The sequence below is a fragment of the Bison bison genome, unplaced genomic scaffold (genome assembly GCF_000754665.1).
Source record: "Bison bison bison isolate TAMUID 2011002044 unplaced genomic scaffold, Bison_UMD1.0 scf7180017864213, whole genome shotgun sequence".
In the NCBI taxonomy this organism is placed as follows: domain Eukaryota; kingdom Metazoa; phylum Chordata; class Mammalia; order Artiodactyla; family Bovidae; genus Bison; species Bison bison.
In genome coordinates this window covers 2,569,301-2,574,302 of record NW_011494785.1, presented here as the reverse complement: position 1 = coordinate 2,574,302, position 5,002 = coordinate 2,569,301, and positions in this window count along the sequence as shown.

Here is a 5,002-nt window from a genome sequence, read left to right as displayed (position 1 = left end):
ATCTAACACGTGATAGTGTAAATACATTGGTGCTGCTCTCAATTCATCCCACCCTCTCCTTTCCCTCTGTGTCCACAAATCCGTACTCTACATCTGTGTTTCTATTCCTGCCCAGCAAGTAGGTTTATCGGTATCATTTTTTTAGATGTCCTATGCGTTAATATACGTTTGTATTTCTGTTTCTGATTTCCTTCACCCTGTATAACAGGCTCAAGGTTCATCCACATCTCTACAAATAACCCAATTTCATTCCTTTTTAATGGCTGAGTGATACTCCATTGTGTATACGTACCACATTTTCTTTATCTGTCCCTTTGTCAATGAACATTTAGGTTGCTTCCAAGTCCTGGCTATTGTAAATAAAAGTTAATAAATATCTTAAAGGTGATTTCTCTCTCTGCCCCTCTCTCCATCTCCCTCTCCATGCCTGGGACTTTGCAACTGGATTTGTTCAGAGTCTGTCTCTGCATGGCTGCCTTTTTTTATGGTGGACTTGGGAGTTCATGAGGCATAAAAGCTGGAAGCAACTTAAAGATTCTGCAGGTGACCTCCTCCATCAACAGGTAGGTTCCCCCAAAACCCAGAGCAGGTGACCTGATTAGACCACCACTGCTGGCACGAGCCCAGGAGCCTTTCAGGGTCAGGCTCTGTCTACTGCTAAAGATACAGAGGTGTATCTGTATCTGTATCTGTATCTGTATCTACCATCTAGATACAGAGGTGGTGGTCAGGACCATCAGACCAGTGTCCAGGGCTGCAGCATCTTATGGAACCCCTGCCTGACTTGATTTCCTTTCACCAGAGAGAAATCTGGGTACGTGCAGTTGGTCCTAACCACTGGGGAAGAGCTTTGAGTCCAGGAGCACTCATTCCCCAAGCCTCGGTTTAGCCTCTTTAATCTGCCCAGCCCTCACTGCCACATGGGTGAAGGGACTTTAACGCCAGTCTCAGGGGACCAGAAGACAGTCCTAGGGAGATGGCTGGGTGATCAGGGGGTCGTATGGGGGATCTGAAGTCCCCTTAACACTCTGGGCCTCCATCCTCCAGGTTTCCCCTATTTACATTGTGAAAAATAAGCTATGCTTGAAGGAAACTTCCACAGCATGAAGTTCAAACAAGTTTTAATGTAACTCTTCTTCCTAGAACAGAGAGGACTATGAGTGGACCACATTATGCCAGTTACATCATGAAGCCAGAATGTCCGAGGACCTGAAGAATAGACCAGTCACTGCTTTTTCCAGTATGGCTTCAGTTCAGTTGCTCAGTTGTGTCAGACTCTTTGCGACCCCATGGACTGCAGCACGCAAGGCTTCCCTGTGCATCACCAACACCAGAGCTTGCTCAAACTCATGTCCATCAAGTCGGTGATGCCACCCAACTATCTCATCCTCTGCCATCCCCTTCTGCTCCTGCCTTCAGTCTTTCCCAGCATCAGGGTCTTTTCCAATGAGTCAGTTCTTCGCATCAGGTGGCCTTCAGCTTCAGCATCAATCCTTCCCCTGATATTCAGGGCTGATTTCCTTTAGGATTGACTGGTTGGATCTCCTTGCAGTCCAAGAGACTCTCTAGAGTCTTCTCCATCACCATAGTTCAAAAGCATCAATTCTTCAGTGCTCAGCTTTCTTTATGGTCCAACTCTCACATCCATACATGACCACTGGGAAAACCATAGCTTTGACTAGGCAGACCTTTGTCAGCAAAGTATGGTTTAGGGACCATTTTATCTAGAGATCAAGGATGGTCTAACATTCAGTGGTTCCCAGACTTTTTATACTTGATAAACTAGCACAACTTCACCCCCAAATTTGAGGGCCAATAAAAAGCTGATGACTCAGCATTTTGCCAAATAAGAATATGAATTTAGGGAGGCACAGACGTAGAAAGACTATTTGCTATGATTATTGTTTCACAATGTAAAGATCTTCTGAAAACAAAAAGTAAAACGATCTAAGACTAAAGATACCCCTTCAAAGAATGTTTTCCTTTTTCTATTGCAGTGGAGTTGATTCACAGTGCTGCACTACTTCCAGGTGTACAGCAAAGCGATTCAGTTGTACATACATATATATATTCTTTTCCATTACAGGTTATCGTAAGATACTAAATTTAGTTCACTGTGCTATTCGGTAGGTCCTTATTGTTTATTCAAGGAATGTTTTCTGCTCACATCGCGCATGCTAAGTCTCTTCAATCCTGTCCAACTCTTTTTGACCTTATGGACCACAGCCCTCAAGTCTCCTCTGTCCACGGGATTCTCCAGGAAAGAATATGGGAATGGGTCGTCATGCCCTCCTCCAGAGGCTCTTCCTGACCCAGGGATTGAACCTGCGTCTCTTACGTCTCCTGCGTTGGCAGACGGGTTCTTTCCTCCTAGCGCCGCCTGGGAGGCCCACATAAGTAGTCTTTGCTCTCCCTCACACCAGCAAAAGTTTCTTCAAGGACCTTCAGAGATCCGTCATGGGTCCTCATTTAGGAGTTAATGAACTTGATGACGTGATGCAGGCATGCTCTTCTTAACCGACGGTGTTTACTAGTAGTTGCCTTAAATTGTTCTTGCATCCTAACCTCCTTCTCTCCTCCCTCATTCCTTCTTCCCTTCCTTCCTTCTCTCCTTCCCTCCCCCCCCGTCCTTTATAAATGCTTCTTGAGCAACTACTATGTTCTAGCCATCTTCCTACCACCTTTTCCTCTATAATGAATACTTTTATAGTACCGAAGAGCCTCCCCACACCCGATCAAGAGGAGCCCCTGAGGTTGTAAAGAGAAGCTGGTTGGTTTCGATGGAGTTCTTTCTGACTGGGAGAGCTGGGACAGCAGATGTAGAATGGTAACCCTCAGCCAGAAAGGAAAAGACCCTTAACTCGACTTCGGCTGAAGCAAGAGCCCTTTCAGGTCTATTTTGAGAGATTTGAAAAGCGTGCCTGCACCTGGGGTTTGGGCCCAGAGAGACCCATCCCAGGAAGCAGGTTGCACTTCCCCTGTGTCCACCTGGCTGGGAGTTCACCTCCACCTGCACCGGCCCATCACCTGCAGGCAACAATGTTGCTGGAGAGTTTTAACATCCCCGGAGGCAACCTTGGATGTGCGATCACTTGACCTAGCTGTCCAGGTTGCTCCTGAAACATGCATCACCACTTTGGGTAGGGTTCTATTCCCAAGTCACGCACGCTGTGCAGGTCAGCCCTACCCTGTTGTTTTTAGCCTATTATTTTAGTGCACACTTTTGCAGAACGCAAGGGTTTTCAGGAATGCTCAGGCTATGTTACAGCATAGAACCTTGTGGTAATTTAATACTACTGATCTTTAACTATATGTGAAACTGCAGAAGGATCATACCCACAGGATACTAAGCTGCGGTTAAAATTTTTTAAATGTAGAGCTATGCGGGGAAAATCCCCATAGCAGAGTAAGTGAAAAAAAAAAAAGCAAGTTGTAGAACAATATATGCGGTGTGATCTATTCATGGGATGGGGGGATAACCTTCAAAACAACACCTTTTACCCCTATGGGTACATGTATTACATATGTCTGTAAGTTAGAGGGAAACCTCTTTCTCTCTGTTTTGGCAGCTTCAGGGTTTAGTTGCAGTGTGCAGGGGCTTTTTATAAAATTAATTAATGTATTTATTTATGGCTGTGCTGGCTCTCCACTGTTGCTTGGGCTCTTCTCTGGTTGCGACGAGCAGGGGTTACTCTCTAGGTTCGGCGCACAAGTTTATCATTGCGGTGGCTTCTCTTGTAGTGGTGCACGGGCTCTAGAGCATTTGGGCTTCAGGAGTGGCAGCTCCCGAGTTCTAGGGCACAAGTTCAGTAGTTGTGGCACACAGGCTTAGTTGCTCTGCCGCACACGCGATCCTCCCAGACTAGGGACTGAACCCACGTCTCTTACATTGACAGGCGGATTCTTTACAGCTGGACCACCAGGGAAGCCCATTGATTATGTATTTAACAGCTAATTAAAACATAATAAAAAGAATTCAAATACTCCCTCTTCATCCAGAGATTGGAATTAACAAAGTCTTTAATGATAAACCTTGATGATGGCTCCTGGGGCCTAGGTGGGGAGGAGAAGGGGGAAAAAAATGAAGATGTGAGGGGAGCAGAAGGGGCTTCCCTGGTGACTCAGACGATAAAGAATCTGTCTGCCATGCAGGATACCAGGGTTCAATCCCTAGGTCGGGAAGGTCCCCTGGAGAAAGGAATGGCAACCCACTCCTGTATTCTTGCCGGGACAATTCCATGGACAGAGGAGCCTGGTGAGATATAGTCCATGGGGTCACAAAAAGGAGGACACGACTGAGCGACTAACACAACTCAAAGGGGAACAGAGCTCTGATTACTCTGAGTGACAGGTGACAATGACTTCCTAATTTTACAGAAACCAAGCATATTTTGATGGCTGTAAAGGGCCATGGGGGCGAGGGTGGAATTCCCCAGAAGAAAAGGCCACAGCCATTAGTGGACTTTCCACCCCGAAGCCACCTACCGCCCAACATCCAACTCGGGGATGAGCGAGAGAAGGATACAGGAAGTTGCTGTGAGTGGCCCTGGATCTCGGTTCAGGGGCAGATGGTCAGAGCGCCTTCGGAGGGGCCACAGACCAGGGGATTTCCTTGGGGGTGGAGTCTTGGGTGAGGCCCCCAGGCTATTCTGAGTGTCCCCCCTCCTCGCTGCCCCAGCTCCCCCACACTGGTTCCAGGAAGCCTGCCTGGGATTATCAGAAAGTTGCCATCTTCAGCTGTGTTCAGCGGGTGCGGAGGGGGTGGAGGGCACAGGCCACCTGGTTGTGAGCTGAAAGAGCCCAGAACCAGGAAGCAGGAGGACAGCCACCCGAGGGGGTGGTGTGTGTGTGTGTGTGTGTGTGTGACTCTGGACAGTGCACTCAACCCCCTGGGCACTGCTGGCCCCCCCTTCCATGTGTAACATGTAAAAGTGGGATAATATTTCATCTCAGGGCAACCTCCAAAGGCTGTGGAGAAAACTATGCAAGATAAGGCATGTGA